This window comes from Hyposmocoma kahamanoa, unplaced genomic scaffold, assembly GCF_003589595.1.
Source record: "Hyposmocoma kahamanoa isolate Upper Pololo Valley unplaced genomic scaffold, ASM358959v1 94, whole genome shotgun sequence".
In the NCBI taxonomy this organism is placed as follows: domain Eukaryota; kingdom Metazoa; phylum Arthropoda; class Insecta; order Lepidoptera; family Cosmopterigidae; genus Hyposmocoma; species Hyposmocoma kahamanoa.
In genome coordinates this window covers 9263288-9288449 of record NW_020654878.1, presented here as the reverse complement: position 1 = coordinate 9288449, position 25162 = coordinate 9263288, and the positions used below count along the sequence as shown (strand labels likewise).

General features: G+C 35.4%; 1 protein-coding gene and 1 long non-coding RNA gene across 3 annotated transcripts in view; one reads left to right on the top strand and one right to left on the bottom strand.

Moving 5' to 3' along the window:
* The window catches only part of LOC113237892, a 33409-nt gene extending 24012 nt beyond the window's left edge, over positions 1–9397 (bottom strand). Inside the window, exons 1-2 of the long non-coding RNA XR_003311073.1 lie at positions 9296–9397; positions 6943–7114 (exon numbers count right to left, since the gene is read on the bottom strand). This is a non-coding gene — a long non-coding RNA (uncharacterized LOC113237892). The remainder of the gene's footprint in view (positions 1–6942; positions 7115–9295) is intronic.
* The window catches only part of LOC113237890 (homeotic protein ultrabithorax), a 192089-nt gene that overhangs the window by 91906 nt on the left and 75021 nt on the right, over positions 1–25162 (top strand). The gene's annotated exons all lie outside the window — the stretch shown is intronic.

The following is a 25162-nucleotide window of genomic DNA, read 5'->3' as shown; positions in this document are numbered from 1 at the left end:
GTCGTAGGAACATTGGTGCCTTTTAACTTTAAATAATAAGGAAGTATCATCAGCAAACAATACTATCTCATGTTTTATACCCTCCATAAGGCTAGGTAAGTTATTAATATAAACTAAAAATAAAAATGGGCCTAGAATTGAACCTTGAGGGACACCCATGCTAATTGCAGATCCTGACGATCTCGTACCGTTAACATCAACCCTCTGTACCCTACCACGCAAATACGATTTTAGAAGGTCGAGATCACGTCCCGCCACACCATAATGGCGAAGTTTCCTGACCAGTGTGTCATGGTGCACACAATCAAAAGCTTTGGAAAGGTCACAGAATACACCAATAGCGTCGTGTGAGACTTCCCATGCATCAAATATATGATTAATCAACTCGACACCAGCATCGGTTGTAGAGCGACCCCGAGTGAAACCAAATTGTTTAGGAGACATTAAGTTATTACTATAAAAATGTGCACACATCTGATTTAGAATAATTTTTTCAAATATTTTACTGAGAGTTGGTAGTATTGATATAGGTCTGAAATTGGTGGGGTCAGAAATATTACCAGATTTGAAAAGTCGAATAACTTTACTTTGCTTCATGAGGTCAGGAAAGACACCATCATCAACACATTTATTAAAGACACAGGCTAAATAAGGCGCAATACAATCAACTATAGAACTAATTACTCTGACTGAAAGACCATCAAGATCAGCAGTATTTTTTATGTTTATAGACTTAAAGGCTTTAACAATATCGTTTGGAAATACATGACGGAACCTTAAATTAGTGATACTAACTGCATTATTTTCTTTTAGTAAGGATTCAGCGGCAGTGGGAGATGAATTTAACGACTTAGTAGTCAAAATTGGAATGTCAGTAAAAAAAATTTCAAATATTTTAGCAACTTCTGCGTCTGAAATCGCAACTTGTATCGAATAGATTTGTCTAATTATATTTGCACACGTTAAAGCATAAAGTAAAACGATTTCAACATCGTAACATACGAATATAACTAATTTTTATTTACATAGTTAAAAGTCAATCTTGTGTATTATTTTTAAGTTTTAACTTGGAAACAAATGAAGAATAGAGGTAGAAAAGGTACGGAATTGTATTTTTTAAATTGTAGCCTATCTTACCTTCGAATCGGACTGTGGTAAGGGTTTGTAAAAAAGGCAATTTAAATTCAGCCAAAACGTATCCTTAGCTAACTTCTCCGATCAGTCACGCTTCCCCACAATAAATCTAAACCTCCCTTGTACAGTATAAATAAAGAGGATCTTGTTAAAAAACTTACGGGGAGAAAAAGAAATTTTCTGCCATTTTTAAAAGCAAGATGCGCCCCTTAAGGCTTCCGTGGTTTCATAAATATGCAGATATGCGTTCACCTGGGCTAAAACGACCAAATTTAGCGTACCAATTTATCGTAATAGAAATATTGTAAATACCGTACATCCAGTGTTAAGTAGATTTATATGTAAGCGTGCTTTTGCATAAGCTGGTTTAAAGCGCGTTCATTTTAGTTGTTTACATAGGGCCCTTAAACGATGTGTTATTATCTGATAATGGGAGTGCTACCATAAAACAGTTCCGCTTCGATACTTAGTGGTTTTGTACAGTGGCTATATATTTAATGTATCCGCATAATTTTAATTATGTACCACTATTAATTGCAAATTCAATAGCTACCTTACATCGACAAGAAATATGAGGAATTTATGAATTAATTTGCTGAAGTAGGTTCTGTTAAATAATTGTCTTAAGCTTCTTGACAATTTTTAGACTCTATTATTAACATTTATAGATATAGAACAGTTAATGTGACCCATATGTGTAACCTGCAATTTGTTATGTATGACACTGCAATAAAATAATATTTAAGTAGCTAAGTACAATGAGATTTCTCCATAATGTTCGTATAATCATACATGTATAAAACGAAGTTCAAAGAGTAGTTGGCTGTTACTGATGTTTGAAAGACATTTATAGATAATTTGAAGTGTCCATCGTAACACTGTGAAATTAAAACAACTAAAGATTAAAATCTCAACTGATTACACGTGGCTACCATTAGGAGGAAAGCAATTTGTAATGCAATTATCTAGTCGTTTATCTTTGACGTTATACGACGTAGATAGGTATTGTACCTACTTTATTAAATGTATTTATGTATGTACTTAGGTTATAGTCGTATAGTAGTAGTATTGTTGCACAGTTATGTTGAAGAATTGTTTGATAATGTTAGTTTTATTACCTTATATTTCCAACAGTTCTTAAATAATTTTTTCAATAATATCTAGTGATGAGAACAAGTCGTGCGCCTGATGGTAAGCTTCTATTGGCTATATATGTACATCTTAAATATTATTTGTAAATTTATTTGTGGTTCTCTAATTTTATGTTTCGGAAAACATTGCTTTAAGTTTTTTTTTATAATATCAAGTGACAGGACGGACAAATTGTACACCTGATGGTAAGCTTTAAATCGCAAAGATCTGTGGGGCACTGCCACTGCGCCCGTCACCCTGAGACATAAGTTGAAAAGACGCATGTGCCTGTAATTCACCAGCTCTCTTACTCTTCAAAACCGGAACACAGTGATGCTGACATTACTGCTTGGCGGCAGAAATAGGTAGCAGTACTACTCTGAACGAAGTCTTTCACAAGGAGTTGTACTGCGACTTAATATAGATTACCTAAATATAAAAAATAATAGCTAAGTGCGATATATTTAAGTCAATTTCGTATCTTTTAAATTTCTATTCCCTCTATAGAAGTGCAAAATGGCGCTAAGGCGAAACAACAAAAATCTGCAACAAGCACATAGAAAAAATCGTAAGGTTTGCAGTAGCTAGCTAGGTTTATTCCGTAGCTCAGTAGGGCTAGCACAATAAGGCGCGATTTGCACGAGAGAGAGATCTATGCGAGAATAGCAGTATCTCGCGTTTCATATCGCTCTCGCGCTAGTCGCGCCCTGTCATACCCAGCCTTACACTTGGAGAGCGTCAGCAACGGTATGGTGAAGGCGCTGGACCAGCCGGATCGAATAAATTTCCTAGTGCTCGATCTTTGTATTAATAATTATAACAATCAGTGGAGCAATTTAAAAAAATGAATATCATGGTAGTACAATATAGTGATATTCAATAAACTTAATCGAAGTGTAAAAAAGTTACGTAGCACTATAATTATTATAAAAGAGCTTTTATGTATGCACAAGAAATAAGGCTTAATTTCAAATTTAAATGTCTTGTAAATTGGAAACTAACAAACTTTAACCAGTTCTCCGTAATAAAATCACATAATATGATACGAGTATAAATACTATTAGTACTTACTATTGCCCGGATACTAAGCATACTACCCAAATTTAAATATTTTGCCTATCTCTCTACACTGCCTCGCCTTCTACAAGTAATAAATGTTTAAAAAAACACGACCGTCAAAGAATGTATTGCTTTTACGCTTTATGCGCGTACGCAACATATCACTCAACGTTTGCACAAACCTCCATTATCTCATTCACACGTTACATAAGTCTGAAATGGGCCTATTGGTTCTTAACCTTGGCTACGTGTATTGGTAGTTGTAGTGATTGGAAACTAACTTTGACGTGTTATTGAAAAAGACGGTCGATAACTCGCCTGCAATTTATAGAGGCAATAGGCTTAACAAGGGTCTATATTGTTGCCTTGTTTCTTTTACTAAGTGGTTACTCAGGTGTGCTCTATGGGGAGGTTTTAGGTTGAATGCTATATGACATCGAGTTGTAGGTATTTTGTCTCTTGACTTGAAAAAGGCGTGGAATGGTAATGGTTTGACCTATCTTTCAAGCAGAGGCCGTGGGTTTGAATCCCGGGCTCTCTCATCTCTCAGTTTCTCCGAATTTATGTGCGAAGTTTAATTTTAAATTTACTTTGAGCATCATCAACATCGCGATGAAACCTGCACGTCGAAGAAGATCCACAAAGACGTGGGAAGTCCCCAGCCCGCACTTGGCCAGTGTGGCGGACCATGGCCTAAACTCTCGCCTAAGAAGAGACCCGTGCCCAGCAGTGGGACGTATAAATGAGTTGATGATGATCTTTCGTGTTTTAAGAAATAGATGCCATTTATCTCGTATTCAACATGTAAAATCATAAGAAAGAATACACAGTATCACAGTTTATTTGTTAAATCATGTACTACATTAGTACGTTGAAACGTTGTTGTACAAAGTAGCTTAAAATATATTTAACGCCAAATCTTTCGAGTTCAATCCATTTTTGCACCAACACCGTGTTGCAGGTGCTAAAACCATATTACGGCTTACAAACAGGTGCTAAGCTTTCGGATTCGGCACACCATAGCTCGGTTTAAAACGGCCGAAGATTAGCTTTGAAATTAATGCCTCGACTAAACCGTCAGCTTATAGCGTAATCATGTTTTAATAGTGTACCTTGAACGGTCCGCAATTTCAGAAAGATCCGTGCAAATTATAGGGAAACGTCTTTATTAGATAACCTGTTTTGTACTAGTTTTATTGGACTAATTGCTGTGAGTATTGAGTGCAATATAATGGAGTAAAGAAAATAGTAAGGCGTCATTAAAGTTCTAAAGCACTGAAGTGACCGATCGAAGGCGCTATTCGTGTTAAAGCGCAATAAAATTTGATGGAAGAAATTAAAAAAAAATTTTGTTTACTCCCCATTGACCACCCACATCGATGAATTTTGACATATAAATTTAACCTCACCAAATAACGAGGTCCCGGATTCGATTCTAGGTAGAATTAATTTTGGAAATGAACGTTTCTAAATTGGTACTGGTCTTAAGTGTTTTAGGTATTATTCCGGAGTTAAATTTGTTGTCGCACTCATAATAGGTACAGGGAATTCCCTAGTTTGAAACCAAGTATTTCATGTAATTATTTGGTACATTATTATTATTATAAATGTAATATTGTATTTTCCATTCCTCTATAACACAGAACGCCTATGGTATGAAATTGCACCTCATATTAAGAAACCGTTTTTCTTACACCAATTCTCTTGCTTTTTAAAAACTTAAACAGTGCTTATGCATTTTAAAGTAAGACTATTTTGTAAATAATTAAATATATATTCGAAACTACTTTTGCAAAAACCTTCATTTACTTAATCACTGCAAGGAACTGCATGAAGTATGAAGGAAATGTATTTGTTTTACATTGTAACTAAATACGTCCTGGCTTTAGTGTAATGTATTTTTGTAACATAAAATTGTAAATTTTGATGTATTGACCATTAACATACAAATAGATAGAGGTAGACAGGGAGAATAGATGAGGTTTACCTATAAATGTACAATTTTGTTTAATTTTTCAGTAATAAAAAAATAACGATTGTTGTTAAGTTGCAAATACTCCTTATACTTTTCTTAGGCAACATTGTATCTTGTCTAAACATGCTATACTCTGAAGTTTCCTCTAAGTTATTACATTTTGTATAAAGGCGTGTGAAGTTTTTATAAACGCCTTAATGAATATCATGAAAGCTTATTGAGTGTTAACATCTTTTACTCACGCCATGATACTTTGTGTAAGTGACAGATCTTTTTTGTTAATCCATAGGCGATGAAAATGATAAACCAGAGGTAGAGTAATGGAAGCCAGTAAAACGGTTTTTTCTAAGGAGAGCACGCTGACCCAATTTGGGGACATTACACGTTTTCCAGGGGTTGTGAACCTTTTTCGACTTGCAGGTTTCATCACAATATGTTTTATTGACCGTTAGGGAGCGATATTGCTAATAAACATTCACAAATGTATGCAACTTTGATTTTATTTTTATAATATAAAGTGACGGGACGCATAAGTCGTGCGCCTGATGGTAAAATACACGCCTGTCCTTAACAGCTGCAATACCGCTCAAACTTTTAAATCGCAAAAATCTGAGGGGTTTTCCCACTGCGCCCATCTCCCTGAGACATAAGTTGACAAGTACCATGTGCCTGCACCCTGCGTACAATTTCATCAGCACCCTTACCCTTCCAAACCGGAACGCAGTAATTACTTACATATTGTTTGGTGGCTGAAATAGGTAAGGTGGCAGTACTACCATGGACGAACAAGAGTTGTTAAAGATCACAAGGACCTCTACTGCTATAATTAATAGTCATAGAGATATACACAGAGATTCGGACCGTCGAACTCGAATTGAGCGGCAATTTACTGGGTTGCTACAGGTCAACAAGGATTTAAAAAAAACGCTAAATCAATATAATAAACAATTTTAGGGCGAGTTTGACCTAAGTTCTATTTTGGATTTGAAGAAATACTTAAGCAAGTTTTTGACATACCTACATACGGAAAGCATTATTTTCAGTTAATTAATAATTCTGTGATAAAGTTGTCTGATATACCGAATGTTATTATTATTGATACAAAGACCGAATAAACACAAAGAAAAACTCCTTCGATCCAAATGGACGCGAACCAGCATCTGTAGTCACGTAGAGGCGATGATGATAATATTAATAACAAACTACTAGAGATTAATATAACTGTAGTAAAAACACCGTGATATTGAAATTTATGAATAATACAATGAAATTTATACACAAAAAGACCGAGCACAAAAGTTTGTGGAATTACATCTATTTGCTAAATATTGTTGAAATCGGTTAACGGAAAGTGCGTCAAATCCAGATTCATCTCCTAATTTGCCATCATCAGATGTGGAATATTTTCTTCAAAATTGCATAGAACTATTCTTTCCAACAAAAAAAGAATCATGAAATCGGTTCACAAATGTCGGAGTAGTTGCGTAACATACACAAAAAATACAGTCGAATTGAGAACCTCCTCCTTTTTGAGTCGGTTAAAAATACCTAGTCTACCCAGTTTGCGTAGAACAGAATGTCCTTCAAAATGAGATCAAAGTTGACGATCTTACCGACTACTAACTATACAACAAAAGGATTACCTTGATAAATCCTTAACCCGTAGCAAACTTTGACAATTGCCGAGCGATTCTAGTGATGTGCAACGATTTGCGTTTTCGTTAATTCCGCGTCGGGCCCGGTCCGAATTTGCATTTTGCACGCGTGATAAGTGGCCAGGATTACACAGGATTCAACCAACAGCCTCTGTTTGTCCTGAAATAAAGGGCTGTTAAACTTTTTTCATGGTAATTTGGGTCACCTTCAAGAGGAACGATTGTTGTAAATTTGTTTAAGTAGGCTCAGATCCGTACCGTTTGTTTAAATTACATTGTTTAAGGTAAGGCTTATTTTTAGCTCATTTTAGAGTCTAAAGTATACTTGTGAATATGTCGAGTTTAATTTTAAATCTTTGAAGATCTGTCAAGCAAATATCTAGAGATGATTTATGTTGTCAACAGTAGGTACCTATATAACAGGTAAGTACTGCAACAAATTTGTTAATATTCAAGGTTCCAAGCAACTTAAAATTCAATTCAAAAGTCGTGCTCTTCTATTCCTCGCGATAGTGTGAAAGAATTCTTGACCTCTTTAGTTGTTATTTGACATTCTCTTTTAGTTGCTCATTAAAGCTATGTTCTCTTCTTAGTTTCCTTCTGTTTTCCCCTCAAAACACAATACTTAGGCTTTAGGATACAACACAGTAAGTTAAAACCACAATGTATCACTATCTAAATAAGTGACGTCCAGTAACTCGGTCCTATTTTTCCCTCCTTGATTAATGCGAGCCACCACAACGCAGCGCGGCTGACTTCCAAAATTTCCACACTAAATCTCATTTCTTTTCAGTTCTTTTGCCCAAAGTCTTGGCAACGTATTTTATCTCTGTAATGCAACGTTGCAGTAGGTAAATAGTTAAAATGGTTAAGCTGCTTATTCTTAAAACGCTACTGAATTAATGGGACCTATATTAAATTTTGTTGTTTTCTTCCAAATTGAATTTTTGTGGTGGCACTAAATCGTTTGGTTACAAAAACACCAGAGTAAATACATGAGTAATTGTATTATTCACTTTACATCATCATTTACTTCGTCACATCTCTATAAAGTGACGTAGAAAGCACAACCATAATTTTAAAGTAAAATTTGTTGATTAAAATTACAATTTTGGCAAATAATTGAGATCTACGCGTGTTTAAAGTTAATTGTATAATCGAAGGTTTTAAATGGTTTGTTTTTTAGAAGCCATTGGTAGAAAAACGAAAGCTATATACCTTTGTACAACTAAGCCTAAAAAAATGCTTCAGAAAAAATCTCCGGATAAATACTCGAGAAAAAACTAACTAACTCTCTTGATTTTCAGCAGCAGCACAGTTTGTATGCAGATGCGTCCATACATCAGTGTCCTATTTAGAATTCAGAGTCGTTGAGTGCGACCCAACTTCCACAATATCGCACTTTGCTCACTGTGCTGAGTACATTGGATGAGTGAAGTGCATATTTTAAGTGCATTGTAAGATGTAAGATTTGTTTATTATATTTGAAAAGCTCACAACTAACTTAACATATCATAATTCCATGGAAACAAGCACATGCATATTAAAAGCTTGGAAGTATGAAAGTAATTAAAATGATAATTAATAACATTTAAAATAATTAACTAATTTAATCATCTTTCCTTTCAATTCAATATAAATTAAGTTATTATTAATTCAACAACATTTGTTTCAGTTTTTTGATATCAGAAAAATGCTATTTTATTACATTATCAAGTTCATTTTTGTAAAAAAAATATTAAGTGTGTCTTTTCATTAAAGCAAACGATTCAATGCATCAATGTTATTACCAAGACGCCGAAGGTTTTTAACGCATGCGCCGTCGGTCGCTGCAATGTTGCTTTCCGTCGGTATAAAAGTTATAGGTCATTGAAAGGCCAAATTAACCGATGAATACTTTATAACATAAAACAATAGGTCTTGAAAATATGTAGTACACACAATGATAATAAAGCTTTTGATAAACAAAGTAGTGAAAAATCGTTAGATTTTGTCGTAAGAAGTCAATGAACATTTCATAGCTTTCATGCAATCGAATTTACTTAAATAATTTGAGTTTTATTATAAAATTGTGGTTATTTCTAGTCACAGATACAGTATTTACTAAAAACATTTAATATAATTCACATTTTTTTTTTATTTGGGAGAAAACATACAAATTGTGAAGTAGGTATTTACAACGCTGCGGTAAACTTTTTAGAAATTTGTTCTATCTGACCAAATCAAATTACCAACAAAAATATTACGCTATTATCTTTATCGTATTTTAACATTGTAATGTAACAGAAAATTAAAATGTCTACTCGGAAATGTTTGGAAAACAAAGCTTTCCGAACTGAACTTAGCTTTAGGTAGTCCGGAACTCGCGGCGTCCTTTCGATTTGTTTCTTATTTTAGCACCAATTCTGAATAAAACTCGTCGAAATTTAACAACTAGGGCTGTAACACTATTAATTTCACTCGAATTATGCTATAATTTACTTAAAGTAAGATAGAAAGTAAGGAAAACTGACAAAAACATTGTGGAAAACACAGAGACACGAGGTGCGCATTGGTTTCAATAGAGGGCAGCTCATTCGCGTCATTTCAATATGGCGATGACTCTACGCACTCTGATTGGTCGTCTCATGCATTGCCTTGAAGTTGGCTCGAGTGAGCGAGTGAGGGGGATTTATGTGATGTTTTGGCGCCGATGAAAGACGGAGAATGTGTTGGAGGGAATACATTTGTATGCCAGCGACGTCCGGGACCGGTTTTGACAGAGGCGTTTACGAAGTGTGTGTATGTGCGTTCGGTTATGTGCCGAGGGCAGGTAGAGATCGCGCTACCTATTTATAATGATGGATTATAGCCTCTGCAGACTGGCGAATTAAACATTTAATTTTATAATACTTTTGTTTTCTTGTTGCAGGTAAGGAAATACTTGGATTAATGGTGGGGAGGTAAATTACTGGTAGGTACTTAGTAGTACAAAAAATTATAAGGAAACTAAAGCAAGCAAAGAACATTAATTACGGCTGGAAACACTAAAATCAAGACTAAAACAAGTCGAATTAATAATTGAGTAATTAAGCCCAGTAGCAATAAAAGCAAGTGAAGTTAAGTCCATGTTGCAATATTAACATTGAATACTGAACTCAACGCTCTGGACACTAAAGTTGACATTGCGATACAGATTTCAAATCTTTTTAAGTACAGATTTTAATTTGATTGATCGCTTAGATTAATTTGTCACGGTTCACTGCGGAGTGCAGAAACTGCAGATATAATTTACAATAGATTTATTCTCGGACAGGCAACACTGCACTATTGTCTGGAATAAAATCTTGATACTTATTGTAAAATGCATAAAATTAGACATTGCTGTATCTCCTTCGTGTGTAATAAGGTGTAAAAGATTACATTTTTTATGATACCAAGTGACGGAACGAATAAGTCGTACGCCTAGTAATAAGCGACACCTCGGTCCATAACAGTTGCAGTGCCACTCAGAGCTTTAAATCACAAAGATCTGAGGGGCACTGCCACCGCACCCATCACAAACACACACATACATAGACATAAGTTGACAAGTCCCATGTGCCTGTAGTTTCACCAACACACTTACCCTTCAAAATCGGAACACAATAATGCTCACATTACTGCTTGGCGGCAGAAATAGGTAAGGTACTAGTATTTTTGCTGTACGGATAAGATCGCAATACTGGTAATGAGCTTAAAATGCACCAACATCGTAGTATGTGTAACACCAGCCACACCCACGTAAAACAACCGAGCGGAAGCGGGAATATGTGTCGTAAACAAAAAGGCAAACATAGCCTAAGCCCAATGGGCTAAGATAAATTTATTTCATCGTATAACCACCAATAAATATGCTAATTCAAACACTATAACGTCCGTATGTCGCCTAGCCGTTCCGCCATTGAAAGAGTGAAAAAGATATCACAAAATTGCACTGCGCATTCCTCTTTTCAGTCATACAACCTTCGAAAGGCACTACGCGAAAGTTTACTCTGTTTCTTTCCATCCTGGGTCGTATTTTTCTCTTCCAAATTTATAGAGTTACGTCCTTCTAGCGTCGGTTCCGAGTTTTATCGACCTACGGCAACTACTAACCCAATAAATTTTGGTGTTTCGCTCAGTGAATCCGTTCGTTGAACGAATGCATCGTCCCAGATACGAATGTGCGGGATTTGACTGAAACGATTTATCTCTATGGGACTTATGACTTGGTACAATAGGAATTTATCAAGTTATAGTATTCTGTCATGAAGAATAAAGCTTTCGTCGCATGCCACATGGAATGCTATGAAGTAATTCCTTCGTTTTTGTATTGACTCTATTTTCGTTTACCCTTTATGTACAGTCAGATGCAAAATTCAAATCAGTTTAGAACAATGTATCACTTAATTACCAAAAGACAATTAAAATATAAATGAAGAGCTCAACTTAATCTACAAAATGAAAACAATCAAAACCAATATTTAATTGATGGGCAAACCTTAATTAACTTGTAGTTCGGCGGCGTTCCCAAAGCCTCTCAGATAAAAGAAGCCATCTGCATTTCGGTATTCAAATTATTTTCCAAACGTGTTCTCGTTCTAACTGTGGTGGCAATAACAAAATCATTGCATCACATTCACTCTTGCGCATATCGAGCTTGCGCGAGCTGCGTAACCCTTCACTCAGGAATTCTTAGCGTTGAAAGGGTAATATAACAAACGGACTCATATGGAGCCGAAATAAAATGAACAAAAAACTCACATCACAAAAGTTTAGCCTAAACTAACCTCGTTAAGAGATTCCAGGATAAAAGAATACCGTTTTTCAGTATCGTCACGATTGTCCAAGCGATCGGATAGCTCGATCGATGGTGCATTACTAGTGAGTTTTTAACAATTTCTGCAAAACTACTCTATTTAAATGTTTGTATTGTGATGTAACAGTTTACTATTCAGCAATATAGAGAAAGTTCGTTTAGTGCAATGGACAAAACAATATAAAGCGTTTTGAGCTATTGTTCGAGAGAAAGTCGGTAAGGGTAAAAAACTCCTTTGTACCTGCCAAAGAAGAGGTTAACGGTTTTATGTTTTTTAGTTCCGAAATGGCATCGTTATAGAATGCTTGTGTGTTTTCTTATTAAAAAGTGTATCATAGTTGTATAGTGAAGTGCACGAAAAAGGCATCACATAGGCAAATTGTGATTTTTGTAAACATCAGGTGGGTACTTGAAAATAGCAGGTTTTTCATTCCATAAATAAACTAAATGACATGAAAAATGAACGGATGGAAGCGAATTTTCTCCGGAAAAAAAATTAATCGAGAGCGGCATGTTTATGAATTTAATCCAACGGACATGTTGGTACCCGGTGTACATTTTTCTGTACAAATTAGCGCCGTGTTTGCAGGTTTTTTGTTGTTTGATACAAACAGTGTTAGGCAATTTCAATGACGCATTGTGTAGCATGTACCTATATACCACAGCCATATGTAGGCATAACCAACGAAGTTGATATTGCAAATGATATACAATAGTTAAATTTGTCACTGCAATTTAGTTGCATGTATACGACCTAATACGGAATAACATTTTGTACCGATGATTTGTCGACGACCAATTGGTGCACTTGGTCGTTATTTCTTTACGACTAGATATATATTTACGTACTTGATGGCAAACAGTATGGCACTGGAAAACTGCCATTTAGAATGATGACGCCCCTTCGAAAAATGTCGGTAGGTACTAATGATTAGTTCACTTAGGTAAATCGCGAAACCCTTTTTGAAATCGCTTAATTTATTAGAACAATTCAATTACTTCTTGTAATACAAAACAATATGTATAATAATTATTATAATAGCGCAATTGTACTGTCCTATAACATTGCTATCTATATCAACACGTACCATTTCCATTCTGTCCCATTGACATGAGTCGTAAGTGCTTCGTACACCTTGGCGTCCCATTCCGGTTAAAACCCTAAGGGCCGTTCAAGTCGCCTCTCAGAACAACAACGAACATGTTGAATGCCTTTACGCACATGCAGACACAAAGGAGAGACGCTTAATTAAACTAGCGGAGAAGGCAAGCGAAACGTAAGCATTTAATTTATATCCCTGCAGTAAACTCCGCGGGCTCTTCTCTCATGGTGCAAGTTTATACGCAGAGCGAGAAATAAGCAGTAAAAACTCTTGTATTTAAACTACTTAAATAAAGAATCATCGTTTTGCCCAATACATCTCAATACACCAAAAAATGCCCCTACAATTTTTTTCAATAATCGCGTACAAAAATACACTTTGTAATTAAGCATTGAAATTTGTGTATAACTTATAGATAGAAAGTAAATTAATTTATTCCGTACCAAAAATGGAATTAAAAAATCAGATTGAGGTATTTGTAGCAAGTTTCCGTTTATTAATGACTGACAAAGTCAAAGGCAGAGCGTTACATGCATTACCTACACAGATGCTTTAAACTAGCCTAGGACGTATGCTCAATTACCTGCTTAGTGATATAGAGCCTACTATGAATATAATAAATACTGAATATTACATATTTTTATCTAGTATCTCTGATGTATGAATCTGACGTATGAATTTATTTCGCCGATTTTAAAAAATGATCTCGCTTGCTCTATTAACACAAACCGCTCCATTTTCGTAGTATCTAGTTGTGGAAAAACTCGCCTTAGCAGTACGCGGACAAGAATAAACTATTTTAATTACGTTTTACTCGACTATTGAGTCGGAAAATGTAATTATATGTGTCGGTGTTTAATTGATTGCTTAAAAGGACTGCCGCCCGTTTCTAGTTCATTTGCCGTCTCGAATTATTTATCTGTGCACTTATCTACTTGGTTTTTCTTTTTCCTCGTTAGCAAGTGTATTTTAAAATCTTAGATATCATTGTTAGTTCGTTTAATACTTACATTCCTACAAAAATGTTTTTGTACATATATTGACCACGTGTAAGCTTCTAAGACTGTGCCGTAATTTATAGGGGTAGTGGGGCTTAAGAGCGAACTTTAGACAGTGGCTATCACTATAAATCATAAAGATCGCAGAGATAGTAAACTAGTAGCCCTGAAGTAGAGGTAAACCTATACGGTTTTAACATTATTGAAACTAACGGTTATTAATAGGTAGTAGGTACTTAATGTCGTAAGTAATACAATTTTCATATATCGAAATATGTGACAGGAATACAAGAGCACTAAAATATTTAATAAAAAATCTTATTGTACGCTAACACATACTAAAGAGTCCGAGGGTTTGCTTAGATTTAATTTTATTCTAATAATGAAATAAAATTAAATCTAAGCAAACATTTTGTTTGTTTGCTTAGATTTAATTTTATTCATTTATGCAAACAAAAATTACATTTATTAATGACAACAAAATGAAACATTAATTAAAAGCACAAAATTAAAATCTAATTTTTTTTTGCTTTTTTATGTATTTTTGTGTCCACAATTAGACCTTATAAATGATGCCTATTTATTCTGACTTGAGACATGTGTGGGACACACAGAATTCCTGAGTGCCACACTTCATCTGTTCTTATAATGATTGTAGGAACAAAACGCAGACGCAAATAGACACACCAATGACACAGGCATAAACAATCTTACATTAGCAAGTACAATGATATGAAACATGCCTGTTTCGGTGTGATAAAACAATGTTTAAAATGTTTTCAATGTTTTTCTGCAACGCCGCAGTTACACGTATATAGCCATCCAGGTTTTTGTGACTTGACTATGAAAAACGTTGTTCCGTTTTCGCTGTGTTTGTAATATAATTTTGTTCTTTTAACCTATGAATAGTGTTTTGACCTATTTGAGATATACTGTAGTGGTCCTTTAACGTATTATCTTTCTTCGAAGCTAGCAACAATTGGAGGTAAAAATATGATTTTCTTTAAATATATAAAACAAACACACACTTGGTCACAAACACTCCTGATGTCAAGCGACGATATTTACGTATGTAGGTAGGTACGCCTAACTATAGTCGTTACAATGTAAGAGGCCCTATTTGACAGCTAAGGAAAACGATAGTACGTAACTTTGAATGTAATCAACGAAACAGTAAACAAAACTCCAAAACAAAATGCAATTTTCTAAAATGCAGAGTTCGTCTCGAAACGTCTGAAAAACCGTTACGTCATCAATCTATTTTTTGTAAATAATAGAGTTGTAACTAATAGATTTCCGAATTTCACCGAGTTAATTCAATATTACTTAAAATAATATTTTCTGATTTTGATTATGACATTGATATTATGATTGAAAATCACATAATTATACATACAGGTGATACTAGCTCAACTGATGATTTTGGCTCATCTCCCAATGAAAGTGAATTAAAATTTGAACTATGAAGTCTCAAAATATAATAGTCTCGAATAATTTCGAATTGATTTCTCGTGACATCCTTGTAATATGGTTACCAACATGTTTAGTTCACATCCCTACTTACGTCGCGATACCAAGTGTCAAAAGGTTCCTCTTATTTTGTGATGACTATAGGTTTTACACTTTGAACTTTATTCAAATGTCCTAACGCGCAAATTCCGGCTTAAAATATAATTTGTTTGTCTTTAGGGAGTCACCGTTCTTATCGACACTGTTTCGCATTAAGCCGATCAGAAAAATCTTTTTGTCCTTGTAATAAGAGCGAAAATGACGTTGTGCGGCGATCCGAGTGGAAGCGGAAACGTGCGACGTCTTTTTCGCTTGTATTGCATGTACATAAAGGTTTTTCTGACTGGTTCACGGCGATTCTTAGATGGAATCGCCGTGTGTAATAAATGTGATTAATCCCTTAAATATCCTGTGGTGTACACCACCGAATATTGCTACAACCTGCCTATTCTATACGTAAAACAAGTGAATCAAATTACTCGTATATGAACAGTTTATATCACAATCAATAAATTAATAATAGAATGACAAAACAAGAACATTTAGGTCACGGATATACCTACGTTTAGTTCTCCGCCCCACTACTGAAATTCGCAATTCAGATATCATTTCTTCAATATGGAGGGCGTATACGGCTACTGTTTAGTCAGCTTGTTGTACGCGTGAAATATATGTATTTTGTAGAAACCATATACTAAGTTTTGAGTCTATAAAATTATCCAGTATCTTTAATAAATTGTTAAATTCTGTTTTTAATACCCTTTAAAACCAGGAGAGAAATAGTCGTAAATACTTTCGTAAAGCGCAAGAAAAATTGTAAATTGAAAGGATCGGCAATTTTTTTGGTTTTAAGTATACTTTTAATCTCTGTGTATCATTTCTTTTTCTTGAAATGGTACCAAGTTTACTTTAGGGCTTGGTTTGTGTTCTGAGTTATGGTTCGCTTCGTTTTCCTAATTTACCTTCTCACAGACGCTGTCATCATCAGTTTCTTCTTCAATATTATTCTATAGTTTTTGAAAATGTTGATTTATTTGTAATACTTGTACTTGTGATTCTGTTTCTTCGTTACAAAATATCCAATTTTCTTCGTCAAGTGTATTTTTTCTCTCGTCAATACTCTTTTCAACAGACATTGTGCGCATTTACATTTTAATATATTGATAGACATTGTCGCAAAAATAATATATACGTAAAACAAATGAATCAAATTATGTGAACATTTTATGTTACAATCAAACGCAGACAAACAGACAAAACAAGAACAGTTACTACTATATCACTGCCTATATCCAATATTTATGTATATAATCTGCACAAATACACTAAAGATATTGCACACTGACTACGATATATGAGACATTTATTTATTTCGACAGATAAGGTATAGAAATACAATAAAACCTTAAATACTAAAACCTAAACCTAGGATTAAATTATATTTATGAAATTGGGTCCCTGCGGCAAGGCGCTCAAGATGCTAGCAGCGTTCACCGTTTATATAGGTACGCTAATACGTTGGGCAAGGTGGACAAGCTGCCGGCCGACATGAAACATTCAAAATGATACGTATCTAAATATTGTGAACAAAGTCTTCGCTACCGGGAACATGTATCTTACTTTTATGGGCCGGTGTACTAAGAGAAATCTTAGTGCATTTGATTCTTATTTAAAATTAGTAATTTTCTTAAAAAAGGAACTAGGTAGGTATTTCCGTTCGAAATTTCCTTGTACTCAAATTCAAAACACTTATTACCCCCAAGAGCAAGTTAATAGTGACCACAGCGAACCGTAGCAAATTTAGCATCTTGATTTCCCAGCAGCCGAATTTCAGAATGAACATCCGGTACGACTCTGTTGTTGTTTGCATATGTTTTGCTTCCAATAGGCATTTGGTCAATATCCCTTCCATCTAGATTACGTGAAGAACGCAACAATATATAAATAACTACAATACCTACTTAAAATCAGATAACAGCGAGTGTTACATTAACGTACATTTGTTTACTAAATCTAATTTTAAATAAGGAAGTTTCCTTTCTTCTCTTTTCGTAAGTTAACAGAATATTTGAAACATTGTTATTTTATGATATTTTAATTATGATCCTTTATTATGTTGATATGAAATAAATTATGAAAAATTTATTTTTAAAATTTTACGATAAAGCCGTTAAAATAAAAAAAGCAAAGATCTGTAACTGAAAAGGCTACCTTTTTTTTACCTAGAGAAATTCGTGACATTTTCTGACTCGATATGTAATTCATTTGCCCTAGATTGGCAAAACAGATACAGGTTCGAGTCCTGTAAGATTTAAGAAATTTTTCTTTGTTTTCGATCTTGGTTATTAATAATTAGAATATTTGCAATTTAAATTTAAATGTAAAAGATGGTTTGATCATAAAAACATTAAGTTATATATAATAAAACTTACAACGGTATAAAATGTACTGTCAATTGTGAATTCATATACAAAATCACAACTGAATTCCCCAATAACGAGTTAACCAATTCAAGCCAGAAATAAGCCGATAAAAGCGGCATTATAATAGAAATCCTTAGACATATTTGAATATCTTGGTGCACATCGGTAGCCATTGTTGTCCGACCCAGTATGGACTTAATTAAAGAGGGGTGAGGTAGGGCCAGGAGGAATTTAGACGGTCACTGCATGAATGCGGTCGAGAGATTATTGTGCCAGCACTTTAGGTGTTGAACGCGTGATTTAGTACAAGTCTATTTTGTTTAGTGAATTTCCAATAAAAGTATCAAAATGCAGAATATTTTTAAATGTCCCATACGATAGAAGATATAAAATAACGATAGAAAATATTAAAAATACTGAGTAATATTAAGACGATAAATAAATACACATAACTCGCAAAAACAGTAAGCTTAAATGACAGTGGACCGGACAAGTCTGCAGGAGGGCTGATGGCCGATGGAGCGGCCCCGTTCCTTTCTACACAAGTTTTGATTAGGTATAGTGACCCTCCCTGCCGACCCTTAGGGTATACGAGAAGGGCTCTATAACGTGTGCAAGCACAGGGACCTTCTTAGTCAGGTCCTGACGCAAGATCAGCCTGTATGCACAGACTTCGATAGAGCAGACTTGTTTTAGAGTGGCGACCACGTCAAGGCAAACGTAATTGCGTACAAGCAGGCATGTTGAACGTTCCTGCGGCAAGTTGAACGGACGATCTGAGAAGGTGGCCGGCGGCGGCTGGGTGCAGCAGTGGCTGGAACCGGGACAGTTGGCGTCTGTAGGTGGAGGTTGGACATAGGTCGAGCAGTGGATGCACGTAAGCTAATAATGAAAGAAATACGCTGTAAGGTATTTCTTTCATTATATGTATCGGAAAAGAATCACGCTATTGATTGTTTAACGTTGTGTTAGTCTCCTCGAATCACATTTAGCTTATATCGTAACTCTCTTGACTAGTTGTCATAATGATTAGCATTAGGCAATTTCTTCTGGCCAAAATATTTTCAGTTCAACCAATAAATTAGATTCATGTATATAATGCACAGTCAGTGATGAAAGACGAAGGTTATGGTTTAAAATCTGTACCCTGGAAGATACCCGTGCGCAATGGGCTATGCATTAAAAAATACACTCCTTGCTTGCCTAGGTTTGCCCAATCAACGTTCATTGCTGTTGGAATTTTAAAAGATATGAAATCATAATGCTTTATTAACACGCAATAGGAATTATATTCGATTCTGTCAAACAAAACAGCCAGTTGATTGTTGATAAACTCTGCAATTATGATTAATAGAGCAATCCAAGCCCACTGCTAGTGCCTGCTCGATCGAAAATTGCTGTAAATGGACGCACTTGGATGTAGCGAAAGCTGAAACAATGCATTAGTAGCATACTACGTGTATAGAATTTTCAAATTCTGTTATATTTACATAAATCCTTAATAGACCAAAATAAAAAAGTATTTAAAATGGCTTTTCTACCAAAATTGTCTTGTGTACACCACAAAATTCAAATCGCGTTTACGCTTCTACCGTGCTATTGACTCAAATACATAAAAGCTCTTATCCGGTATTTCAAGTAGCTTCCAACATCTAACTGTACCTAACAGCGTGACTAAATAAAGTTGTTTTGTAACCGATACCATCTTCGGAGGCCCTTCAGTTGGTGACGTAACAACATTCGCTGTTATTTCTGTACTTTTTTATTTCTGTTTTCATGTTGTTATGACATGAGACTCGTGAGGGGTTTTTTATATATGTTGGATTCCGTTTTTAAAGACTGTCAATGTGGCTTTCCAGACGGTTCTTTCCTTTAAGTTGTTAATCATATTCTTGATCATGAATTTCTTCAACAAGAACTTCTATTACAATGCTCAGATTCAATTTAAATTTTACACCATTATAACTATTTATTTGTACATACAGCTTTGTTTTCTGAAAGATAAAATTAGAGAACCACAAATACAAATTCAAACAATATTTATCATGTATATAGCCTATAGTAATGTCCCACAGCTGGACTGGAGTAAATATAAGTATACCGAGGTAATAATATAAAAAAAAATAATAAAGACGGGCAGATGCGCTTGAGAGCTAAAAAGGAGAAGCAAAACGCGACACGGCTCTTGATTAATACTTTAAAGGAAACTTGGCCGGCGAGCTCAGAGTGCAGAAAAGTAAAGTAAAAAGTTAGTGGCCTACGTCGTTTTTGTTATTGTATATCTATTAATATATATGTATTGGAAGTGAAACTGTTGTTTCGGATGTAAATCGCGTGTGTATTAACGTTTTATCAAACAAATCAAAGTTTCGGGCTCTTTACAAATCTCATGGTCACGGCTGTCATGTAAATGAAACGTTGATATACGCTATTTAGGTCCTAAAAGCAGTTTCATTTCCAAGGGAATATCTGAAAGCACAAAGCCTATATTCATTACAAGTAAAGGCAACAAAACATTCAGCCCAAAAAATTATGCAGTCAATAAGTCAATAGATTTATAGGTATAACTTTATGAAAAAAATCCAGGTACCTACACTTAATTTTTAAAGAAGTTTGATAATCAGTCGGTAGTTAAAAATAAATTGTCTCATCAAACACTTTTTTTTCATAAACCTATTATGTCCCACTGCTGGGCAAAGGACTCCCACAAAATCCTCCACTGCTCCCTGTCTCAGGCGATTTCCTACCACTCCTCAAACCCATCAAGACCATCATCAATCACAAAATATATTATAAAACTAAATAATCTTATGCACCGATATATACGGATTGCATTAATCTATTTTACATAAATTACTATCGTCAGCTATCGGCAATATATTACCAAAAGAAACAGAAATAAATGTACGAGAATTTCAAATAGCACTGGAATAAATAGAAAGGTCTTTTACTGGTGACGATCTGATCGGGCAAAGAAATACTCCAGTTTTACATACGGCCGAGGTAAAAGTACTCTCAGGGCTTGCCGCATAAATTGGCTCGGTTCGTGATGCAGTACCTCGTTGAATATGTATAGGTGCGCTCCCTTCCGTACTTCTCATTTTACTAATAGATTTCTCTTTGATTAAATTTGTATACGTTTTATTCATACGAGGCCACTATTGTTAGCTTGTGGCCATTTAAATCACTGGTTACGGCCCCTTGTGTATTTTGTTAAGTTAATGTTGATACTGGTTTTCAATTTGCGAACAAATTCTTTATTCGCGATATCCAGACATCGATATCTACGTCCATCTTCTCAAATTACATATCGTCATATATCATTTCGTTTCCTACCATTTTCCCTACTATATCAGTGCATAGAATTATCTCATAAAATCTCATCTCAATAACATTATACAAAACTTGTAACCCTTTGCCATTTGGCTTGCGTGGACGCACGTCCGACCATCGAGATATTTATAATGGCTTTATTAAGACAAGCCGGTGTTCGCGCCCGGTTATTATAATAATTTAGACGTTTGCCTAAAGCATTGACTGAATGAAGTCATCATGAATATCGAGTTTTACTACCATGCTCCGATGTTGTTAATGTATCTTTCGTTGTCTTATTAGATTTGATACTCACTGCTGTTACTAATATTTCGTCTATAATTAGAAAATTATGTTTAGTATGTTTTTGACCATTTCGGGTTACATTTTTGATTTTTATTTCTTCTACATTCAAAAGTATCAAAATCTCATCTCAAAAGTTAAAAAATAATGTAGATTTATCATAAAAATAATGTACTTTCGTTCAACGTACATAGCTGTATAACCTAACAATAAGAAAATTTTCTGACGTATTCTTTTACCATTAGTTCCCTATAAATTTTCCAGTCTAGTTAAAGCAATGTGATAAGGTGGTGTACACAAATCATAGTTGTATTTGGTATGCAAAAATGCAGCCTGAGATTCCGTGACGCCAAGCCATGCCGGCCGTTCATGTTTATAATGTGTTTACACTTTTTGTTGGCTAGCAGTGTACACGTGAGCTTGCTTCCTCAGGTATAATGAAGGGAGAATTAAAATGTGTATTAACTTCGGCTTTAGAGATTATTAAAGCCAAACGATAATAGCATTTTTTGAGGCATCTATTATAAATGACTTGAAAAAAAAATCTTTAATAACTTTTGAAATTTCTTTATCGGCAACTACGTCGTAGTAAAACATTTTTTAATACTTATTCCTTTATTTGTAAGTCACATTATTTCTGAAATGTATTTTATGAAATAAATGTGCCATTAAGGATTTTATTAAATAATACGATTAAACCATTAATTATTTTACTTGAAAGCTAACGCGATTCCACATAAAGATAATTCTACGTTACTATAATAAATTACACATTTTGAAGTTAAACGAGTTGGGCATAAAAATGTTACACTACATTTTGAAGCATGATTATGCGGCATAACTTAATTAACATCATTTAGTGGCTGCGCGTTACGTAACTTCCTGAAACAGCCACTAATCTCACGAATGGAAATATTTATGGAGGCCTTACCTCATTGGAGACATTAAAACTTTTCCAAGCCATAACGGCGCTACTCTAACCTCTCATTGCTCATTCAGGGTGCGTATATTGGACTTGAAATTTGTAGGCGGCACTGAAAAAGTGTCAATTCATCATAGCAAAGCCCGGGCTCGAGACCGAAGTCCCCCGCATAAATCTCACTTCCATACTTTCGCGCGAGGAAAACGGCTGCTTTATGGCATCCTTAAGGCTGTATGGATTTGGGAAAATATTTCCTCTTCGTGCTGGCCCCCGACAAATGAAGGAGCGTTACGCCTTACGCACATTAGAATGTGTGAAAGGGCCTATAGACGTTTTTATTGTTATGCGAAGCAATTCGTTTAAAAGCAAGTGCTGGTTGCTCTACTATACGAAGTGCCTATTTGCTAATATTTATTAAGCTAAAGTACTTTTCGAGTGAAAAACGGGGTAACTGAAAGTTTTATTAGAAACCCTCAAGGTGATTTTTTTGTAGTCTTACAGAGTCTACAGAGCTACAAAGAAAACTTCGTATTTTTGGAATTATAATTAGAACCCATTTATTTATAAAATATATGTATCTACGTTATTTCTGAAAGTCGTTAAAGAGTTCTACTTAAAAAATCGCTGCTAATCTTGATTCATTGTGTCGATACAAGTTTAAAATCGAATGCAGAGATTGCATAATAATTATATTTGAAATAAGTGTAGGTATTCATTTAAATTCATACCTAAGAGATAAAATGAACGTGCGGGGAGGGCAGCGGCCGCTGCGGCTGAGCGCGACTCATTAGAACGCGGCCGCCCCCCTCCACTCGTCCCAGCAGCGCTCGCGCACCCGTTTATTCAGACTCAACGACATTTCCATCGCTGGCGCGGAAAATAGACATTTTAGGAGAGCGGCTACTGCTTGAAGATTCTTTTAGATAAACTTTATTGTGTGCTAATATACTTCCATACTTGTTAAGTTTCATTGGTAAGTTACGTCGAATTTTACATTAAATTATTTGCAGAAACTTTTTATTTGGTGTTCCTAATTAAACTCTTTTTTGCAGTTGTAAATACAAACAAGTATCAGTTACCTTATTTGGCTACAGGTGCAGGTAAGGATGGAGATCATAAGTTTCTCATGATATCTGATATTCGTACCTAATATGAATTGTGGGACAATGCCAGCCCTGAATATTAAAATCATAACGTGAGAATTTCTTAAAGCCCGTAGTCCGTATAAGGTAGTGCACTGGCTTCGGGTAAATTGGAAGGCTCGTGGGCGATGTGATTTGAATTGAATTAATTATGGGTGCAGGGGACTCGCTCACGAATTGCTGCAGGAAATGCAAACGAGTCAGGAAAAATTATGAGATTATAGGATGTTTTCACCGCTGCTCTCTGGAAGCGCCTTATCTCGCATCCGAGTTCAATAAACCAAGGAACGGCCGCCCTCACCCGCCTGAATCGCGAGCCCACAATTTATGCGACACAATAATGCATACAGGTGTCGCGCCACTCGGTGCCCCTTCAAATAGCCACCGATGGAAAACTAAATAGGGAAGGGCCTCCTTAAGCTCCAATATTATAGCGTTAGACACGACCGATCGCACCGATAGCGCTCTACACATCCCCAATTACGATTTATCCCGCCTTCAAAAGGGCATCAGTAATGACGTAGTAAGGGACCTTTTTCACACACAATCGAAATCCAATTATTTCTGAAAGTAACTAATACACCCAGTCGGGAAAGAACAAGAGGAGCGAGTCGTAAATCGACGCTGGATATTTGCAGCGCGCTCAGAATATGAATTATTCTTGGTGATTGTTCTTGCAACTGCGTCATGGTTCATACATGAAGCGCGAACTAGTTTTTTCGACTTGATGTCCTCGGCTCGTAAATTAAAGCGATTTCGTAAAAATGTTGAATTCTTGCGAAGTAAACTTTGCCGTTTCAGAATTTCTTACAGGTTTATAATTTTCTCTTGCTTTATAATTATCATTATCGACAGATAAGTGCACTGGTTGCATTCGGAGAGAGTAAGCTTCGTGTAACGCCCGCGGTCCTCTCGGAAGATAACCCAAATTTGTTAGGGCGAATTTTTCGAAACTGTTTTTATCAATGGTTTGCTGGTAATTGGCTGGCTGCAAAGCGGACTGGCATAATTGACGGTGCTATCATTCTGAACTTCTCCACATGGACATTCGGGGAAACTCTTAATTGGTCCACCTTTTGTGACGTTCAATAACGCCGCCTTGATAATAACACTACCAATTATTAGCAGATCGTTGTTTTTAATTAGCTGTTGGAAGGTTTCAGACGTTTTACTCTTGGATGTTGACGAATGTGGTCGTTCTTTTGCGGTGTGCGCAACTGGAATGCGCTGAATAAAACGTGGCGTGCGTGTGTATTGCGGATAAATGGTTAATTTACTCAGTTCCTCCCGTTGTTGTTTATTCTTTCTTAATTTAAGTTATTGTTTTTAACAGCTTCAAGGTTTTAATTGTCATGGACTTAATTATGTGCAGAATAAAAAATATTATTTGTATTAAATGAACATTGTTAACTGGGGGCAGTTAATTTATACATTGGACCTGTTTAAGTTCTAGAAAATTAACGCGATGTCTTTGCCCAAATCGAAACGATACTTTTGTAAGAAGTTCCCAATCGTCATTAATAAGGTATTGTCAAGCTGTCTAAAGGCCAGCAGTAGATTTCTTATCGGTTCTCAATTAAAGCCGCCATGAAGGTGACCGAGCGTCCACACCAGATAAAAACTTCGCATTTGTTGAATACTGAGCGAAAACAGCTCCGCTGAAATTTTGCAGCGAAA